We start from the raw sequence: 23,374 nt of genomic DNA on the forward strand, positions 1-23,374 counted from the left end.
TTTCGCCCGAACTTTTACTTCTTTACTTGTTATTGAATATCTTGGAACGCTGATTTTGGACTTGTACGGTTGTCGAACTAACCAATTCATTTGTTTTCATTGAACATTTTAACCTGTCGACGTCTACTAAACAGATATTTTTGATAGAATATTCTGCAACCAGTTAGTGACAAAATTTGGATCGCTATCGCACCTGTTGATGCAACAATATTCATATCATGCATCAAAAATTACGATAGCAATCCGAAAATTGTCGCTAAAGCTTTGGTTTCCTCGAAAGCGGTAACGTAAAATAACGGTCGTAACTTTACGGTGCCAAAAACGTTGCCATGTAAATATTACCAGATGTTAACTAAGATGACGGCTATACAGACCGTAATGAAATTTGACGGCACCGTAATATTTCTGATGGCGACAGTGACGGTGTAGAACTTTTTATCAACGTTTTTTGGCAACGTTTGGTGTAGCTGTGTATTAGAAAATTTGTTTACAACTATTTTGACCAAAATAAAAGCATTTAGTATATATTTCTATCAATTTTGAATAATAAAGGGGAAAGTGCATGGACGGCCGAAGAGGACGAAGTCCTAATAAACTTTGTGAAAAGCAATGAGTGCCTATACAACATAAAAGCACACATCTACGTTACGTTCATTTAGCTTTACATAAAAGCGGTACCGCTATTAGCGTTGAGAATAGCGTTCCGTATGATACGGTCGTAATATTACGGCACCGCTTTTCGAGGAAACCAAAGCTTAACTGATTACAGAATTTCCCCCAGGAAAACGTCAAGTTGCGAGTTTTACTAGGGGTCACCGCATGTCCATGTTCAAATCTCATTCAATTTTAAATTTTTATTTTCGGCTTTTCTTAGTTATGAAAAAGCATCTGAGAAGTGCAGAACGAAAGCGTATTCAAACGAAACATACTGACTTTGAAGTTGTTTAAGCCAAATTCATTTTAAAGTCATTTGAAAGCACATTTATATGTCTGGCTGTAGCTGAGTGCGAAAAGATGCTTACCACAATTTGTTGATATCCACGGAGGGTCAGGGCTCGAATTCCGCTGCAGGCAACGTGCAAATCTTACTTCTTACTAATATTATAAATGTGAAAGTTTGTATGTTTGGATGTTTAGGAAATCATCACGCGGAAACGACTGAACGGATTTGCAAAAAAAATTGGCACGCAGATAGCTTATGGGCCAGATTGGTTAATAGGCTATTCTTTGAGAGTTGCCACCTGTTAAAAAATTTAATTTATTTAATATGCGGGAACGACTGAATGGATTTGCATTAAAATTTGCACACAGATAGAAAACAGGCTACTTTTCTTAAGAGTTGCCACCTGTTAAAAAAGTTTAATTAAATTATTACGCGGAAACGACTGAATGGATTTGCATGAAATTTTGCAAGCAGATAGCTTATGATCTACAGTGGAAAACAGGCGACTTTTTTTTGGAAGAGTCGCCACCTGTTAAAAAAGTTTAAATAAATTAATACGCGGAAACGACTAAACGGATTTGCATGAAATTTTGCACAGAGATAGCTTATGACCTAGGTTGAAAAATAGGATAATTTTTTTAAGAGTTACCACCTGCTAAAAAGTTTAATTAAATTAATACGTGGAAAAGTCTGAAGGGATTTGCATGAAATTTTACAAGCAGATAGCTTATGACCTACAGTGGAAAATAGGCGACTTTTTTGGAAGACTTGCCACTTGTTAAAAAAGTTTAAATAAATTAATACGCGGAAACGACTAAACGGATTTGCATGAAATTTTTCACACAGATAGCTCATGACATAGATTGGAAAGTAGGCCACTTTTTTAAGAGTTGCCACCTGTTAGAAATGTTTAATTTAATTAATACGCGGAAATGTGTGAACTGATTTGCATGGAAGTTTTCACACAGATAGCTTATGAGCTAGGTTGAAAAATAGGATACTTTTTTTTAAAAGTTACCACCTGCTAAAAAGTTTAAATGAATTAATACGCGGAAAAGTCTGAACGGATTTGCATGAAATTTTGCAAGCAGATAGCTTATGACCTACAGTGGAAAATAGGCTAATTTTTTGGAAGAGTTTCCAACTGTTAAAAAGTTTTACTTAAATTAATACGCGCAAACGACTGAACATATTTGCATGACATTTCGCACAGAGATAGCTTATGACCTATATTGGAAAATAGGCTACTATTTTAAGAGTTATCACGTATTAGGAAAGTTTAATTAAATTAATACGCGTAAATGACTGAACTGATTTGCATGAAAGTTTGCACATAGATAGCTTATGACCTAGACTGGAAAATACGCTACTTTTTTAAGAATTGCCACCTGTTTGAAAACGAAATTTTGTTCAAAGATGGTTTATGATCTGGATTGAAAAATATGCTACTTCCTTAACCGGTTTTCCGATCAGAACGAAATTTAGTACACTTACTACGGATTTCAGAAGGATGGTCTTAGACCGAAAGTATGTCCGAAAACTCAAGGCCCCTCCCATACAAATTGGAATTTTCATATTACATACATATCTCTGGAAGTATTTGTGGGAGAGAACTGAAACTTGGTATAGTGATATGTAAATCCATGATGGCATTAATCGATTGAATGATGTTGAATCAGTTAGTTAATTCGATTAATTCAATCTGATTACAGTTAATCATGATCAATTTTAATCTGACTAAACAGTTAATCGTAACCGCGATTAAAAAAATTAATTTTTAATCATTAAATCTTAATTTGATCAAGTAGGTATGGTGATTAATTAAGTTATGCTGGAATTTCCCTGTGCACACATAGCAAGTTAATCCGGTATGGCTAAGTCGGGCTTCCTCATCAATCTAAGCAATTTGCCGTGCATTTCCATTAAGATATATACCAACAAACGTTTTACAAACTAGGTTTGTAAAAGTTCCCAGTTTATGTATTACTAATAACAATAATTATAATTTTTTTATATTATGTGCTTTTTATAAGCGTAAAACACAAAATAATTCCTATAACTGTTGTTTGGTTTCAAACTCGAACAAACTAGACAAATTGGATTAACGATTAATGTTCTAAATTAATTAAACGATTACCGATTAAATAAATGTTATCATTAATCGTACAGTTGATTACGACTAATTAATTTTAATCGTCAAACGCGATCAACATTTTAATCGTTAATCAGATTAACAGTTTGCCAACACTGTGAAATCATGTTCATATTGACGGAGAAAAATGGACGTTTTTGGAAAATAGGCGTAGCACCTCCTATACTGACTGAAAGTTTCATATTGCATATCTCTTCAAATGTTTGGGGTAAAGCACTCAAGCTTGGTATGGAAATACATATGTATGTATGTATGTGAAACTAATACCATACTTATGGAGAGAAATGAGAGTTATTGGAAAAGGTGGTAACTCCCATGCAAATTGATTTTTCTACGCTGCATATCTCTGGAGGTGTTTATTGCAGAGGACTGGAACTTGGCACCGAGATGTGTATACAAAATTTATTCCATACTCATGGAGAAAAAATTGCGTTATTCGAAAAGGGGACATGGTTCCTCCCGTACAAATTTACTGTTTTATTCTGCTTATCTCTAAAGGTGTTCAAGGTAGAGTACTGGGACTTGGTACTGGGGTATGTAAAATCAATTCTAAATTCATGGAAGAAGATTAGGGTTATAAGAAAAATGGGCGTGGCACTTCCAGTAAAAATTTACGTTTTCTTGCCACATATCCCTGGAAGTTTTTGTGGAAGAATACTGGAACTTGGTATGGAGTTGTGTATGCAAAATGTATCAATTGCTCATGGAAAAAATGTGAGTTATTAAAAAAGGAGGCATGTCGCCTCCCATACATACTAAAAACTTCTTAATACACATCTCTGGAAGGATAGAAAATCTCTCGAAGTATTTTAAATTTGTTATGGAGATTTATTTTATAAGTGCCGTAGTGACAGAATAAATTTCATTAAATGGAAAAGTGAAGCCGGGTTCGGCCTTATAATCTAAAGTTCTCTTGAGGCATTTGCTACAGTAATGAGAAATGGTATTTTATCAAGGCCAGGTTACTAAATTTCAGTTTGAAATATTAAAACCCGACGTGGCACCTCCAAGAAGGTTACACGTTCCGCGTCCTATACCTGGAACCATTTTAAGGTAAACTTAGAGGGATTGATATCTTTCGTATGCCTAGCGCGCAGACGAGATTTGATAATTTCATAGTGTTAGACGGCCTAAATACCTTAACTCGCTTAAAAAATAACGAGCTATAACGAAATGGGCACAGAAATAAAATCTAACATCATTAAATTATTTTTCATATTTGTATAAAAGCGCGGGGTGAAACCTGCGGGTATAAGCTAGTTAAATATATATATATATTTTTTGGTTTTTATCTTGATTATACACTCCAAGTATGCTTTTTCAGAACGAACGCGGTCACTTTAATATGCGCGTAATTGAATTGAATATTTGCCAATATACAGTACTTTCGTTGACGTTTATAGTAAGATCAATTACGTTTCTGATTGAATTTAATATTTTTTCCCACAGTGTATGAACTTCCGAACAAAAAACTTGTAATGAAATGGAACATTATCTTCTTGCGGTTTAACTACCAAGTATAATTACGACGAATCCACAACCGTCTGATTCCTGTAAATCAAATATTACAATCCCCGCAACTGATCGTCACTTTAACAATTTTTCACCCTAATTTGACTCTACTGAATGATATTTAACAACTTTATTTTGTATTATATATTTTCACATTTGTAGCTCATTTATCCATATTTTTTATCGTTTTAGTATGTATATTGCGGGAAAGCTGCCGATATATGGTCTTTGGGAATAACGCTTTATGCACTTGTTTATGGAAACGTACCATTTATTGCAAACTCGATTCCAATTCTGTATGAAAAGATAAAAGCTGATCCGCTGGCTCTTAAAGACTCTCCAAGAATTAGTGAACAGCTAAAAGACTGTATTTTTAATATACTGAACAAAAATCCTTCCTTCAGGATTACATTGCAGCAGTTAAAGGTTTGTATGATTCTAGAGATCATAGCACCAGCCATTAATGTGTTTTAATATTAATTTAGGAACATACTTGGGTAACCAAAGAAGGAAGATACTCCCTTCCCAATGAGAGTGAGAATTGTTGCTTGCTGAAAGTTAGTGCAGAAGACATGAATTCTGTCGTGCAGAGTATTCCGAAATTAGACACTCTCATTTTAATAAAAACAATGCTTAAAAAACATTCATTTGGAAATCCGTACGGAAGCGAAGGTTTAGCACAATCAAAACCCTGTGGTATTGATCGTTTGGGCCACTTTACGCGGCCTGGGCGCTCAAATTCAGCACCAGGATCATATACCCAGTAGTAAGTATATACACAGTGTGTACCTATAAATGTTTAAAAGATCAATAACGTACACAGCAGTATTCGGTTGAAAATTCTGGAAAAAAATTAAAACATAACATACGAATAAGCTGGCAAACCGTCCTCCTTTGAGGAGGATTGTCCTCCTCAAAAGTGATTTGTCCTCCTCAATATATTACGAAGAATTGATGACCTCCCCCTCCCCTTTTTGAAGTTGGTTAAAAATATTTGAGTTCTTTGTTAATTTTATGTGAATAAAGTGCAATTTATGAAACTTTAAAAAGTTTAGTTATTTATTTCAAACTGTACATAAAACTTGCAGAAATGTGTTTTAAAGAGCATATTATCTGAAGCGAATTTTCAATATTTTCAGGTAATATATCTTCAAAAGTATAACTCCACTCCAATATATATTCCTGAGTGCGCCCCTGGTGGTAATATTTGTGTGCAGGGATTTTTAATCTTGATAAAAGCATTTGTAAGATAGCTTACAACCGGTATATTCATTGCATTGGAGCGCATATATGCTTAAACAATTTTTGTTATTTATGGCCTTATAACAACTATATTCTGCAACAAGAATTAAGGTGAACTTAGCACAGTGCGTAGGCAACTGGCTGAGTCAGCTGGGGTCGTCGGATCGGTTCCCGCTGAAGAAGTCTGATGAGGAAATGTGGTGATTTCCGAAATAGCTATCACTTCTACCATTTTTTTAATTACTGTTGCTTTTCCACAATAGTTTCACATTAAAAACGGCCTCAAGCTCAATAAAAATTGTTGAGTTTTAGAAAATGTTATTTCACGGCCAAGTGCATAATCAAAAATAACACAGGCCCAGCGGCGGATGCAGAATTTTTTTGGGGAGGAGGCGGGCTTTCCGAGAAATTTTTCCACTTATACTTATTACTTTAAACGAGTAATTCTTGTGCATATATATATACATATATTTATTAGGACGATCCAAAATAACTAACCTAGCGAATTTATGGCCTTAAAATGACCTATTTACTGAGAAGGAAACTCTCCCATTTGGAAACATTTTTATTTAAATTTTAAAAGGTGTCGGTGACCATTTGAAATTTTCTATGTAAATAACATGTAAAAAAATTTGTTTTTATTAAAAATGTTATAAATCTTGAACCATTAAGAAAGTTATATAAGAGTGATACAAGTTTTTCCTGTGCATATTCTTGTAGGGCATTAATTCTCTAAAAAATGCCCCTGAAGTTGGTTGTCTTAGGGACGACTCAAGTAGCACAAAAGTCAAAAATACACCAAAATATTTTGTGTATTTTTTTCATCGGCGTGATATACATTTTCAATATAAAAAATATGCCATTTCTAAGGGCAGTTTTTGAACAGTTTATTTCGATTCAGTGTAAAGGTTATACCGCTTTTTCGGGCATTATTTACACCTACCGTCAATTTTTTTTTACTGATTTTCGGCATATATATTATGCCAGTGGTGTACATGTTTTCTTGCTTCTAGAACATAATATAAACTCCGTTGGTGTAAAATACGTATAGGTATTGGCTCAAATCATACGCCATAATGGTAAAGAATTTACATCATATTCTAGCATAAATATATTTTCATGAGTGTGAAGAGTGCAAACTGATTCGGGGAATAAAATTTACTACTAATCAAATTTAAAATTAACTCAGACATAAAATTTACACCGAAGCTCTGTTTTAATCTGCGCGACTTGGAATTCTTTTTATAAATCTCAGCATTCCTTTTCGTAATATGCAGGCAAGAAAATCGCGAATATATATGATTGTGAGTTCCTAATTTAAAAACGAGGTACATTCTGTCGAGTGAATTTCGGTACTATCCCCTCTAAAACTCGAGCGCCTCAAAATTTATAAGGATTTGAAAATTTTTAAATAAATCTGGAAAAACTTATATTTTGAAAGCAATGATTTTTTCGCCATTATTAAATTTTTAAGAGATGCGCTGTTTAAAAAAGGTTGGAAAGTGGCATAGTTGAGCCAATGTACATAATGAAATTCTTAAATTAGTTAAATAATAGTCATACAGCTTTAATATGGCGTCCAGCAGAGTTTCAGTATTAGGCTAAGTTTACAACCTAACGTATTAGCGTAGCGAGAATACATAAAAATCGCTTCTTACCAACATTTACACAGTCTTTGATGTTTATCGCTGTGCAAGCAAATAAAAATTATGCAGTTTGTTAAATAAAGCTTTTTCTCATACTTAAAGCCCAAATAAATAAATATACATACATATGTACATATTTATATAATAAATTAAACATCTCTTCTCCTACTAAAACCAGAATAGCCCTGAATGATGTGAATGAAACCACCAATTTATCAAAACGGCAACACCGATAGCAGCTCTACTTGTGGTATGTATAATAAGCTCATATTAAAACAGGCAGTGTATTATGTACACACACACTAGCTTTGTTTCTTTACTTTCCTAGCAGACCATTATCAGGAAGAAGAATGGGAAGAATTACAGAATTACGCTCACAGCGAGTGAAATATAGAAAAAGTCAAGAAACGCAAACTAGCAGAAACTAGCTAGTAAACACCTGACCGATGCTATTGACAACTGAACATATGTATTTGCTGCGAATTTTTAATCGCATTTTATGTTTAAAAATTGTTCACAAATACTCAGGTTTTGCCACACTTTATCAAATTAAATAAATCGCCCATTTTTATCAAAAAATACAAAAATATGTTAAAGAAGCAAATCAAAGTAGCTGTGCCTAATCTGTCTAATGTTGGAGCAACAGCTGAATTTTTCACCGCATAACGTGAAAATTATGTGTTTCTTGTAATTGGTTTTTGTAATTTTTTACTTATATTCGGCTAACACTACCTTGTGTAAATGCGGCTATCTGTAAAGAAACAAAGCTACTGTGTGGTGTATTCAATATTCATTTTTTGGTGAATTCTTTGGTCCACTGTCAATTGCTCTCAGAATTTGTGATGTGCTGAGTCGCTACTTTTAAGTATTGATCGATACTCGGTACCGATTTAAAAAGTATCAAATACTTTCGATGCTCGGTACCGAAATCTTGGAATTTCTAATAAGAGCGCGCAACAGCCAAAAATCTGAGTTATATGTACACATACATATAATGTCAGCTATTAAAAATAAATAATATTGCCACCATAACTATTGCAATTGGAAAGACGGTTGCGATAAGTAAAAGAAGGCGAGAGTGTGTTTTGCGACATCAGTATCAGGGTGAATTTAATAAGGTGGTGTAACCGACGTATCTGAATTTTTCGCCGTGGAGGACATTACATCAAAATTACGTGTTTGTTGTAGTTCATACTAATGACAGTATGAATATCTGCGTATAATTTGTAAGTGTAATTTTTTACTTATATACGGCTAACACCACCTTATTAAATTCGCCTTGATCATTATTGTGCAGATTTAATTGCCTGCCTTGTTCGACGCACACATTATACTACATACATACAAACACATTGCTCATCTCTTGAGAAAGGACCGTCTTATTTGTACATTTTGGGTTTTTAGGCGATGTCTTATAAAATATCAATAATTTTTACCCCCAAAAGTAGCCTATGTCGAGATAGGTCCTTTTCCCTTTAAAGCCACATTTCATTGGATTCCCAAACAATATTTCAACGTTTAACTAGCCAAAGATGTATTTCAAGATGCCCCTATAATAGAATCTTAATTAAAATATAAAACAATTTCAAAAGAAACTGATTTTTTTTTTTAATTCAAAGTCAAACCATCTAAAGTGAATTAAGCTACTTGAATTGAATGGCACAGATATAATGACGAAAGCTTAGTGTGTCGAATCGGTATCGGGTACCGAAAAGGAAGTATTGGGTACCGAAATTTTTTTCAAGTATTGGGTACCGAGAATTCAGCACATCACTACTCAGAATGTCGCCTGAATAAATTTAATTACATTTGTTAACGTGGAGCTATTTGTGAACCAAATGAAAGAAGTGGCGCATTTTAGGAGCTGGTGTAGTTTTCGTACTAATCTCAATGAATAAATAGTACCAAAATGTTAAAGGTAGAATTTTTATTTGAAAGAAATACTGGTGGAATAACAAACACACCAAAACGTTCTTTTTTTATTCAATCTAATCAGATTTGTACCAAAATCCATAAATTTACACCAATTTATACACCAGTGTGCTACTTGAGGATTAAGAGTATTAAATATGATAATGATATTGCTGAACGAGGTATAGCATTGATACAAAATTATAGTCGAACTTTGACGAAGACTTTGAAGAACAAAAGCAATTAATTACTTTTGCAAGTAATACAATGAAAATTAAATAATTTAAAAATAAATAGTCAAAACTTGTTAATATATGGCGGTACTATAATTATGCGACGCAGTGTACTATTAACTTGCCTGACTTGTGTTTAGAGCAGCTTTGAATTGTTAATTTATTCGTTATTTATTGTTTAAAAAAATAAATAAATTTTTGTGTTTTCAATGTCGAGAATTTGTCCTGGAATTTTAAAAAATTCTGGTCACCTTACATAAGAACCAAGTGATATAGAATTAAAATTCTGGAAAGTAAAATTCTGGATTCAAAATTATTTTGGGCAAAAATTAATTTCACTTGTATGTATGTATGTCCTGGATTTTTCCAATTAATGGGGCTGTTCAGGATCTTGTGCACATGCTCTTGCAATAGCATATTCGGTGCTTTTGTAAATTCACTGCAATAAAATGCAAACGGTTGCCATCGGGGCCGTAGCCAGGATTTTTTTTCGGGGGTTCTGACAAAATATTTTCTTATTTTAACTGTTATTTCAACATAGATTGATTAAAGGGAAAATACTGATAAAAACAAAATATTTCACACAAACAGGGTTGAAGTTTTGAAATTCCTGCCCGTATTTTGTTTGTAAGTCAAATATTAGTGGTATTGCACGGCCGAGTAATCATAGTCAACTTATGTACCGTAATCGAAACAATTATTGCCGTACCAAATTTGGCAAGTTTTAAAATATTATTTTTATTATTTAATTTTGGTTAGTTTTTTATAGTTCATTCTTTAACAACATCCGTATAAATACAAGTTCAAAGGCAGTGCCACACGATTGGGTATTTGCCGAAATTTGGTGCAAATCGTACCTCAATTATGAGAATTTGTTGAAATTTTTCAATAGAAGTTTGCTGTATTGTAACAATCTTTTGACTACAAAATAAAAATATTGGGACAATTTTACCAATACCAATATAAAAACAAGTAAGAAAGTCTAAGTTCGGGCTGAGCCGAACATTAAATACCCGGCGCAAGTATTAAATATATGTTTTTCACCTTTCCGAAAGCTACCGCTACATGGTAAACCGGGGTGTATCACTTTTGAGTAAATTAGCGTCCTTAAATTTCGAAATATTGAAGTTTCAAGCATTTCTGAAAATCACTGTTATATGAAAAGCGGTCGTAATTTTAGTTCGATTTCAATAATTTTCAACGTTTTGCTTCTATGCGGCAAGCACAATAACCACACCGAGTTTGGTACAAATTGGTAGAACGGTTACCGAGATACATATATGTGATCACAAGTAGGCGGTGCCACGCCCATTTTTCAAAATTTTATCATAAACGTATTTCTTGGTAAAGAATTGTTGCAAGCATCAATTTTGAATAAATTAGCTTCAATAATTACTGATTTATCGAAGATTTCGTATTTCTCTAAATTACCGTTTTATGGGATGTGGGCGTGGTTATTGTAGGATTTTAAAAATTTTCGGCTATTTCGTATGTTATACCAAGGTTAACAACTGTGCCAAGTTTGGAAGCAATTGGTGCAGCGGTTACCAAGATATACACATGTAACCATAAGTGGGCGTGGCTACGTCCATTTTCCAAAAATTTATAATATTCTTATTTTTCGTCTAAAACTTATTGTAAATATCAATTTTGAGTGAATAATCTTCAGTAGTTACTAAAATATCGCAGTTTTCGTATTTCTGAAAATTACCGTTATATGGGAGGTAGGCGTGGTTATTGTCCGATTTTGCCCATTTTCAATACCATCCGTCCTCCGCCCGAAAGAAGTACACATACCAAGTTTCGTTAAGATATATCAATTTTTACTCGAGTTATCGTGTGCACAGGCGGACGGACAGACGGACGGACGGACGGACAGACAGTCACCGCTTAATCGATTTCTCTTTTCATCCTGATCATTTATGTATACATTTGTCTATATCTATCTCGATTCGTTTTGCCTGTTACAAACAACCGTTATGTGAACAAAGTTATAATACCCTTGTGCACAAGTGCGCTCGGGTATAATAATAGGTTAATATAAAAATGCACAAATCTGTACAAATGTAGCAATCGAGTGAGTGTCATTTAAAAATTTATGCAATTTAAAAAAATATCAATAAATCTTCGTAAAAACTTCGAGTTTTTAATCAGATTCTGGGTATGGAGTTTTGTAGCTCATTGAATTCTAGTAGAACAAAGTACATGTTTCAAATGGCTAAAAGTTAGGGTTGATTTTTTTGAATTTGAAAAAAGCTTGAAATTTTGTACGAAAGTTTGTTGAATGTTTTTTAGTATTGCAAAAAGTTGGAACTATATTTTTATAAAAAAAATAACCAAAATTAAATAACTGCAAAAATAATATGTTAAAACTTGGCAAAAAGTGGTTCGGCTATAATTTTTTGACCACTGTATGTACTTTTGTATATATTTAATTGGGCATGCACATTATACAACGGAGACCATATTAACCAACTTAATATAAAGGATATTTTTTTTTTAAATGATTTGGGAATACGTACATACAACTTGTATGACAAAAGTACCTTACCCACATCGTAATTTAAATCAAGTATTTTATATTATTTAATTGCCCAATTTCCAATGCTCTAGCGAAAAATGAAGCCAAATCCTTTTCAAGGACTTCGACGAAGCCAGCACACAGTGGTTCAAAATTGGAATTTAATGTTCATAATCCACCGGAGTCTTCCCTTTTCAACCAATTTTTACTAAAAAGCAAAAAAAAGACTTATTTTGGTGAACATCTTTTTATAACATTTCAATTTTTTTTTTGTGTATTTTTTTTTGTTTTGAAAGAACCATAAAATTTTTTGCAACTAGTTTTTGTTATTAAAAATTTATTAACTGGAACAGGAGAATACATTTTCTTCAAAATTGCTACTTTTTCTGCAGTTTGCACAGAAAAATTCAATATGATCAAATAAAAATTCAGATATGAGGCTCAACTGGTCTCTTGCAAATATTGGAAGCTTTCACAAAAAAAAAATATATATTAATCAAATGAAGTGAAAACTGAAGGCTTCAGTGAATTATGAACACTAAATACCAGTTTTGAACCACTGTGCAGAAGGGGGTTTATTGTTCGCTTTCAGTGAAACTGGAAACTCAGCGAGCAACACGATCCTGAGCACAACTTTTCCTGTGCTTTATAGATTGTACAAAGATAACCGATTAAAGCGAAACCCTCAAGTGGGATGCGAAACAAACTCGAGAAGGTTTTCATTATATTTAATAAGGGATATTTTTATTTTTCATATTCTGCGTTTAAAAGTTTACCTCTGAAAAATGCAGAGCCGATTTAAAGGACAGTTTAAGAAATAAAGGCAAAAAGGCGTCCTTTATTTTGAAAAAAATTATAAAGGACAGGGTGTTAAAATAAAGGACTGTCCTTTAAAATAAAGGGCGGATTGTCACCATAATTATACATAACGGTAAGTACTAGGGATGTAAATTTTACGTTGTTTACAATCCCGAGATTTTCGGGATGTCATTCTCACAATACCCAGATTAGTCCCGGGATTTAGATGTTCATTACTTTTCAACAACCCAAATCGAAAAAAATGCTTATATATAGTTTGAGAAGCTCACCCACCACAAAATAAGTAATAAATGGGTTTGAAACCTACTGTATTATTTAAAGTGGCATTTTTATTTTTTCTCTCTGACGTCAGAATTTATTTTTAAGAACTTTGTAATTTCAAACATATGAAATAAGAAAGGAAATTTCTTTGGAATTTAAAAAAAATTTAAAATTTCGCATAAATCACTTGATTCGGTTTACAACTATAAAAGAAATATAATTTGAGCAGATATGTAGATATGGGGAAATTTGCGTAAAGAAAGAATAGAGGCCGGTCCACATACCTACAACTTTGGCGTTGCGTTGGCGTCGAATTTCAATGCAGCCGTGCACATAGCCAAAATTTGGCAACGCCAACAGAAATCAGAAAGATCGCGTTCGTCGGTCGTCAGCTGTTGCAAGTAGATAAAATTATGATAAACATTTTTGCCTTTTATCAAATGAGGACAAGAAATATCATTTTCATTCAATTATTGATATTAAATATTAATGTATCTATCGGTAATATGTTAATTTAGTGGCCAAAGCATTCTCTGCCAAGCTTCATTTTAGAAAGCATATTTTTAACGTGCGTACGCAACGCCAAAGTTGTAGGTATGTGGACCGGCCTCTATTGTTTGTTTACGCAAATTTCCCATATCTACATATACATATACATACATACATATGTACATATCGTCACTAGACACGAATAAAGGCGCAAGCTCAAAAGTTGACCGCGTAAAAAGGCGTTTGAAGAAAACTTCTGCGAAGAAAGACTCTTAATATAGTTGACGGCGAAGGAAGACGCGTTAAAATATTTGACGGCGAAGAAGGACGCGTAAACTTATTTTCGCACCCAACTATGTTTGCGGGTGTAACGGTATGTAAATACCCCAAAGAGATTTAAGAAATGATGCCGTCGAAACACTAGCGCGACTTTATTCGTGTCTAGTGACGATATGTTCTTCAACAACAATTCACAAATATATTTTTTCATCAATAATATATTTCGTTCAGGTATACAGCATAACTGCTCCAAGTAGCAAACTATTTTGGGGGTGTTAAAAAGTGCTTAGATGTTTTTTTCTGCGGCACAAACGATTATACTATCCTCTTTCTTTATTTTTTTCTGTAAAGGCAAAATCCATACATGTTATGTTTATAAATAAATTTTATTTTTTTTGCGCTCTCTGGTTGCATCACGCTCGCTGCGAGACCGCGCGGCACGCGGCATGAGGGCAAAAGCACCCGTGGCAGGAGCGCAAAAATTAATAACTACAGACTCGGTGCAAGTTTCCGTTTTTTTTTCTTTTAAGTAATGTATTACAGAATAAGGATTGATATTCCATGTAAACAATTGAAAAATCTGATCGAGAAGTAATAAATATTTCCATTTGTTTTAAAAAAATTGTTAAAAAATTTAAAATTTTATGCAAAATAATGATTATTTGAAAAATTTAAACAATCAGGCTAAAGCGTGTCTAATTAGCTATTATTGTGGAAAAAATCAGCGAGTTACATGCTAAGAATCAGTGGATTATAAATAATTACTGAATTTACCAAAAAAGTTCATAAAATTCTTGTAAAAATCCGAACTTTTCCAAATTGTTCAAATTATATTTTTTTATGGTTGTAAACCGAATAAAGTGATTTGTGCGAAAAAATCTTGACCGTCCAATTTTGGGTGGAACACTTGAGAGATTTTCACTCACGTGTAAACATACATATGCGTACGGTAAAGTATAAAAGTACGTTACATAAAAATATGATCTCAATTACAGCTCCTTAGCTATCAAATTTGTTGTGCTTGTTATTCTCACAACTCAATAAGTTAAGTTTCTTCTTTGTGCCATCGTGATCACCTTTTTTGCTATACATATTAGCAATTTAAATATATTTTAACTTATTATTTTATTAAAAATACCTCTAGAAACCCCTTGTATCCATTTGTGTTTACTTTTACATTTCACATTCCTCCTCTTCTTCGAAATTATAATCTAAACTAAAGTTAGGCTGGAGACCGAAAAGTTATGGGGTTAAGCTGAGATTATTTTATAATTATAATTTTGTATGGCTAATCTCTTTTTCTAATTACAATAATTAGATATGTATGATTGGTAAAATATATTACTATATACCTGTGACTCAAGGGTGTTAAAATATCTTGAAAACGCCGCATCAATTACTTTTTCTGAGCTTGGAGTTGTAGTCCCTTGTGGCGGACTTACCGGTGCTATGCCGGCTGTTGTGCTGACTTACCGGTGCTACTCTGGTAACCGGCGGTTGTTGTGGTAACCGGTGGTTGACTCCCCGGTGTTGGCGACTTGACTCACCGGTCCTATGCCCGTTGTGGCGGACTTATCGGTGCTGTTAATTTGCCGGTGCTATGCCGGCTGTTGTGATTTTGCTGAAAATGGAAAGGGACGTGCTCAGTAGTATGGGAATATTTAATATGGAATTTGTTGTTGACTTACGTTTACCACTACCTCCAAATTTGTAAACCCAATCCACTTATCACATGTATTTCGTGTGATATACCGCGTTTTGAAAAGTTCCCGTGCGTAGATGGTACTTTTCCCAAACGCGTTTATAAATTAGCACTTTTCGCCAGCAATCAGAAACACCAATGGCCGACTATGGGGTTGCCAGCAGGTTTATATATCCTTGCCAATTGCGCAGTTTCATTTGATGGCCTGTTAGAGATGCTGCAGTGTTATCGATATGTCATGCAGTCCGATTGGGTTTATTTGTGTTTTCTTAAATTTTATAAGCAAGTAAGGTTGATTTTGAAATTTACATAACCGATTTACGCGATGTAAATGTAGATCAGGGCGTCAAAACTTATTAATTTGTTATTTCTATTTCAGGAAACCTAATGTTACATTTTATTTACTGTCTTTATCGACTATTGTTGAAAAGCTTAGTTTGAGAGAATGCTAACAAGGCTCTACCTATGCTAAGTATTCTAAAAATCGGAAGGAATGATATCGGAAACTTTTGAGAAAAAATTAATAATTGCTTGTTAGGAAAAGGGAAAATGATTTTGTTAAAAAGTTTTAGTTATACTGAGCGCTGCATGACATATCGATTTTTGGGCCACGGGGCCATCTCTATATCACGCGCAATTCGGTAACGGGAGTCTCGCGTGATTTTTGTAACGGCAGTTTCGCGGAAATTTTATAACAGCAGTTCGCGCCACCAATGAGATCCTGCCACGTAATAGTCCTATAGTGTGGCTTGTCTAAGAGGTGTAGTCTTCTCTTTTCCGCTTTTGCCCTTTTTATGTCCTGGCCGCAATGTTCCCTGTCGTGGCAACCACGCCAAGAATTGTCAAGATGGCAGAGTCTCATTGGCAGTTTTAGCGTTGCCGTACGCTCTGGACAATATTAAATGGTGAATTTTTCTGCCACGTTACCGGGTGCACTATACGCCGAAGAATAAAATATTTAGATTTCTGTGCGGCAAACAGTAACCCATAACAAACCTGCTTCACTTCACGACTCGTCACAGAAGTGAACAGTTAACTGTCTTCGCAAGGCGTCCGGCCAGAGATTAGGTGGTAAAATCAGAAGAACGTGGGGAACGACTCACCCCTGAGATATAGAGTCTCAACAAAAAAGAAGTCTTTAGCCGGGAAAAAAAAGAAAGAAAATACCACCCCTTAGTTACTTCAGGTGGCAGTTAGGGTTCGTCCGACTCAGTATGGTAGTCTAATAAGTTAGGTTTGATGTTACGAAAATACCGAAGTCAACGCATTTACTATATTCCGCGTCAGTATTCGCTTGAGTTTTGTAGGTTTTCTTTTAGAAATATAATCTATGGTTCTGCTTCATCTGCCGCTTAGTTTACGTTGAACTCATGAATACATATAAAATACCTAGAGTCCGACCGATTAATCGGCATCGGCATTGGCTAGTATCGGCACAAAATTGAGCATCGGCATCGGCATCGGCCTTTTTTCGCCGATTCTTTGCCGATTCTTTGGAATTTCTTTTCAAATCTTCAGGTGAAGCGACAGACAACATTAAAAATGATTTGCAGAGGGCTCACAAAAATGTTTTTTTTTTTTTTGTTGAAGGTGTTTCACGTTTTTTCCATACAAAAGTATGTGCGACAATTTTCTTTTATATGGAGAACACTGCCAGCAAAAAAAAATTGCCAAAAATTAACGGGATTTTATACAGCTTGAAGCTTGCACTTCATTATACTAGAATAAAATGGTGCATACCAAAATTCTGATTATAAAGTTTGAAATTTTGGTGGAAATAAGCAGAATTTTTCAAATTTTTGTACAAAGTTTGAAATCTGAATTTATATGGTGCTTGTTGTATACCAGCTAGACTTTTATAAAAAAAAAATAATAAACATTAACTAAAAAAGACAAAGTCGGTCAAAATATCGCAATTCTTTTATTTTGTGGACCACTATATGTATGTACATATATACCTAGCATATAAGTTCTTTTGCATTGAGTGCAAAAGAGTGTATTTTAGTACAAAACTAAATGAAATTTTATGTTCCTAAATATTTTTTGCTTAGCACCATAAAAAAAGTCTTTTATGTAATGTACATAAATGTGATATATGTACGTATATTTTTACACGTACATATGTATGTATGTACATATATGTGTATGTAATGTTTCATAACAAGCCAATTAATTCAATTATTTCTTTTCTTTTGTTTTTGTTTAAACTCCGTGAAATGAACTGATTTGATGAATTAATACATTTATTTGTAATTTTTTATGGAATCGGCATGGGTATCGGCATCGGCATCGGCCGATTCGTTCCCCATAAGCCGATTAATCGGCATCGACATCGGTACCTGAAAAAAAATTGGAATCGGTCGGACTCTAAAAATACCATCTTTTGTTTGCAAAATAGCAAGCTTAATTTATTTGTTCGGCATTTCCTCTTACTCTCGTCTTCTCTCTGTTCAATACTGTATTATACCTGCAGTACGGGGGAGCGACTACAGAACTGATGAGTCGGTAACTACCTGATAAACTCATTTTCACATTTCACAAATTTATATATGTATATGTACATACGTACGTATGTACATTAGACTGCATCACCAAAAAAAGTTGCGGTTTTTCCGCCGGGATTAAAAAATTTATTATATTTTAAGTTAAGTTAAGTTTAAGTTAAGTTAAAAATTAAGTTTTTTATGAATAAAAATAGTTTCTTAAAGAACTTTTTGAAAAAAGTCCCCTCAGATGACAAATTAGATTAAGCTTAAAAAATCGGCGTACAAATATTTAAAAATCTTTTCAACGGAACCGTAAGAATGAGGTTTTGATGCTGTTTTTTTACTTATTTCAAAGATTGATTTACGAAAAACTTGAATAACTGGGCCAAAAATCTTCTGATTTAGACTTATTGGATCTCAGTAGAAAAGTATTTTCCACTGGTTTTTTTTCTGGCCAAAAAAAACGTCATTCGTTTCCCGTCTTGTTTTTTCGAATACCAACACATCTTAATTCAACGTTCATCCTACCTTTCTCTTCCATCCTTTGAATGAGTTTATTAGCAAAAGGGTGAGAAAATACCTTTCCATTGACACCTCTTAAGTGTAAATCGGAAGAGTTTAGGTTCAGTTTTTCAATTTTTTCCTATACCAATCTTTGAAAAAAAATTAAAAATCAGCATCAAAAATTTCATCATTACGATTCCGTTCAAAATTTTTTATTTATTTTTTTTTAATATTTTTATGCAGATATTTTAAGCTTAAACCGCTTTGTCATTTGAGGAGAATTTTTCAAAAAAAAATCTTTAAGAAACTATTTTTATTCATAAAAAACTCCATTTTTGGAGGTATTTTCAAATGGGTCCAGCTCACTTAAAATCTTAATATTTTTCCGAAATATTTTGGTGGACGTCTTAAAATATAATAGATTTTATAATTCCAGTGGAAAAATAGTAGATTTTTTTTTGTATGGGGAGTGATGCAGTCTAATTTACATATGTACATATATGCATGAGGTCATTTGGTTATACGTACAACTATGGTCAGAGATTTAGCACCAAAATTCAAAGTTATATGGTTTTACAACATATGTTCATTTATTTATTTTTACTAATTTTCTTTTAAAATATAATTCAATCTACAACAGAAACAGCATAAATAAAAGTTTGAAATCAAAAATTAATCAAACTTTTTTAGTGTAATAAAGTAGAAGTCTCAAATAGCTAAAGAATACCCTTTATTTTTTAGAATTTCTTTCGTGGAGGTTGTTGCGAAAATTGTTTGTTCAGTGAAATCCAATCAACGCAGACATAATGCTTTGACGGCGTTAGGAAAACCTTACAAACATATCGCGCAAAAAAGATGTACTAATAAAATATTTATTCGAGAAATTTTTGTGGGCAGCCCAAAAAATATATGTTTTAATTTCAATATCAAAGTTTTAAACCAAACAAAAATCTCCATAAAATCCCCACATCCCCAAACGAAAAAATCTATCCCCAAATGGTTTCATAAATCCCCAAAATGGGGCGAAATCCCTACATCTGGCAACTCTGATTACCGACCGACTACTTGCAGTATATTTCAGCGATTACTTTTACAAGGCAATGTCCTAGGCGGTAGTCATCATCGGCTGTCTCTGCACTACCGGGAGTCACTAAGATAGTCACTTACGTGATTTATGGGCGCCCTCTGTTGTAGTTTTTCGCTATTCTGCTTCCGACTGGTTCGACTCTGCACTATCATATGCACTACCACGGGTTAATATAGTAGCTACTTACCAAGGAGTAGGTGCAGTAGCGGTTCAAAATTAGCGATTGACTCCAGCAGTACTGGAGGGATATCACCCATACATATGTATATATATCAGTGGTATGCTTGTATGTAAGTATGTTTATTTATAACAAAGAGCTTTCATAAATTCTATATCAACGAAGATTTTATCAATTTCAACTTTCTTCTTAATCTCGTATTCTCTCTGTGCAATATTGTATTACATCTTCCATAAATACATATTTATATATGTGGCAACGCTGCCACTTACTCACAAGTTCGAAAGTGTGCGGTAGAGTCTCTCATTGTATTTTAAGCCTCTCAAAATTTATGTTGTCTGTCGGTGACACAGTTAACGAGACTCGAAATGTAATTGCTCTAGGTCACACCATACTACGGCAAACAACTTGTCTTTCTTCTGAGATCACACCTCAAAGGGCTCACACGCGCATTCGGACTTACATTGCACTAATTAACTGAATAAATATTAATTATCCAAAATAAAAGTAGTTTTTGATTTAATTGGTTATTGTTCTACGCGATATACCAAAACGCTACATTGGTGACCCCGACCAAAAGTTTCAAATTTCGTAATTTTTGATAATTTTCTTTATCCACGTACATCGGTAACAAGAGACGAGCTTAAGTTCTCCAGGTGGAGCACAACGATCCCGTGAAGAATCTAGCCTCTGCGTCTGGGTATATTTTTTTGCAAACTTTCATGTATTTCAACGTAGCACAGGCAGTTAGACCGCCATGAATGAAGACGCCCCACAGACAAGCAATGAGGCAGGTTCGTCTACGCAAATGACGCAATCGGTACCAAACACTGTGACCGCGCGCCTCCATTTTCCGCCGAGCGCCCTGCATTATGGTTCGCGCAACTAGAATCGCCATTTAGGATTTGATCCGTTTCCAGCGAAAACGATATGTTCCTCCATGCAGTATCGCTCATAGACACACAGTCCGCAGCGGAGGTAGAGGATATAATTCTACCCCTCATCAACGACGCCATACACTATTATAAACTATTGCAACTTTAAGATGGCGAACAAATTGGTGATCGTACACCATCACAATTTTTTCGCCACTTGCGCAGCCTTTGTCCTGATGTACCAGACAACGTTATCAAAGCGAGATGGCAGTCTCAACTGTCACCACAGACACGTGCTTGCTTAGCAGCGAAGCCATCGTTCGCTGTGCCAGCTCAACAGTTAGCTGATGCTCAAGATAAAGACGAAGAGCTACAACAACTTATCGCTTCACCTAATACGACGCTTCAGTTAAAAAGGCTGAGTTTTCCAGAGCACAACGCGAGCTTATACTGCGATGCATCATCAGGCACAGTGCGGCCCTTCGTTGATGCGCCGCTAAGAAGAGCAGTATTCGACTCGCTGCATTCTCTCTCATATCCAGGTGTACGATGTTCACATAAACTTCAGATCAATCGTTACGTTTGGCCAGGCATTAATAAAGATTGTCGCGAATGGGCGAGGTCGTGTATTGAATGCCAGGGGAATAAAATCCAACGCCATATTATTACGAATCCTGCGCGATTCCAGTTACCTTCTCAGCGCTTTGAGCATATCCACGTCGATTTAATTGCGCTACCATGTTCAAAAGGGTTTCGACAATGCCTAACCATAATCGATCGCTTCACACGCTTTCCAGCGGCGATTCCATTGGAAAATGGCAATACGGAAACGATTGCGCGTGCGATTGTTTATCACTGGATATCCAGATATGGCGTTCCACTCAGAATAACGTCGTATCGCGGTGAACAGTTCGAGTCTGCTTTGTTTCGCCAACTCTCACAATTGTTCGCCATCAGTCATTTAAAGACCACACCGTACCATCAGGCCAACGGACTCGTTGAACGCCTGCACAGGCAATTGAAGTCAGCATTGCTGTGCCATAACGAAAGCTGGTACGATGCACTACCAGTAGTGCTTATGGGTCTACGCGCTTCTTGGAAAAACGACTTATCTACGACGCCTTCAGAATTGGTGTACGGCGAGCCGATTAGACTCTCCGGCGAATTCATTAACCCTGCAAATAAGGACCAGCATATCCCCGGTTTGCTCAAGTACTTAAAAAATCATTTCCATAACCTGGCACCAGCCGAAACGTCTCGGCATGGAAAGCGTTCTATGTTTCGTTTCAGGGAATTGGACAGTTGCTCTCACGTATTAATTCGCCAAGGACAAATTGGACCATCATTCTCATCTCCATATCAAGGTCCCGGCACGCTAAACATTTCAACGTGGAAATTCAAGGCCAACGTACGCCGGTGTCCGTGGATCGACTCAAACCTGTTTATGAAATACATGACGAGCCGCCAGCTGATGTTTCACTTCAAGAGCCTACTACAAGCCGTGTAACACGTCACGTGCGTTTCGCACCTGACATTTGAAATCCGCTTAATTACCATCGAGTAAAACCATTTATTTGTTTTAGAACTTGTAAAATTTTTAATGTCTTTGAATTTTGAAAAATGTTTAACATGTATGTAGATACTAAAAAAGGCAAAGGGAGGCATGTGGCAATGCGGCCACTTACTCACAAGTTCGAAAGTGTACGGTAGAGTCTCTCATTGTATTTTAAGCCTCTCAAAATTTATGTTGTCTGTCGGTGACACAGTTAACGAGACTCGAAATGTAATTGCTCTAGGTCACACCATACTACGGCAAACAACTTATATTTCTTCTGAGATAACACCTCAAAGGGCTCACACGCGCATTCGAACTTACATTGCACTAATTAACTGCATAAATATTAATTATCCAAAATAAAAGTAGCTTTTGATTTAATTGGTTATTGTTCTACGCGATATACCAAAACGCTACATACATATATACCCTGCAGTGAAACCCCAAACTAGTCAGGAAAAATACTAGTTTACAACTAGAATTACCTGACTGAACCGAACTAGTTCGAAAATGACCAGACTTGTACCAAGTACATACAAAACGATTTATTCCTGCCCGGTTTTATTTGACTTCGACATTTTAATACAACAAAGTACAAAAAATATTATAACTTTTGTTTGGGTATATTGTAAATCATTAAACCGAATACCAGACCTGTTAAATAGTGATAAATTATCATAATGGTTAATAATAAAAACATGTTTTTTGGATAATCGTGCAATGATTAAATATCAATATTAGCACCATTTGAATGATTAAAAAATAATTAAAAATCTTTAACTAAGTCATTAATACAATTATTTGATTAATTTCAATTATCAATCAACTAGCCAAGCTATAGACAAAAATTAATAACGTCGCCTTAGAGTGTAAACCTGCTAACGACCAAAAAACATATTTTAATGTAGGGGCAAAAAACTAAATATATCTTTATTTCTTAGTCTAAGGGGCAATTCCTACATATAGTTTGTTAATCGCG

General features: G+C 34.7%; 1 protein-coding gene across 2 annotated transcripts in view; it reads left to right on the forward strand.

The window, feature by feature from the left end:
• LOC118748556 overlaps positions 1-23,374 on the forward strand; it is a 355,097-nt gene that overhangs the window by 275,260 nt on the left and 56,463 nt on the right. Inside the window, exons 2-4 of one of the 2 annotated variants that reach the window (XM_036483093.1) lie at positions 4,800-5,033; positions 5,093-5,373; positions 7,674-7,745. The gene's annotated coding sequence lies outside the window, so the exon portion shown is untranslated. The remainder of the gene's footprint in view (positions 1-4,799; positions 5,034-5,092; positions 5,374-7,673; positions 7,746-23,374) is intronic. The other variant, XM_036483083.1, reaches the window with a different exon arrangement.

This window comes from Rhagoletis pomonella, unplaced genomic scaffold (genome assembly GCF_013731165.1).
Source record: "Rhagoletis pomonella isolate Grant_MI unplaced genomic scaffold, Rhpom_1.0 Rhpom_scaffold_00001, whole genome shotgun sequence".
Taxonomy (NCBI): Eukaryota; Metazoa; Arthropoda; class Insecta; order Diptera; family Tephritidae; genus Rhagoletis; species Rhagoletis pomonella.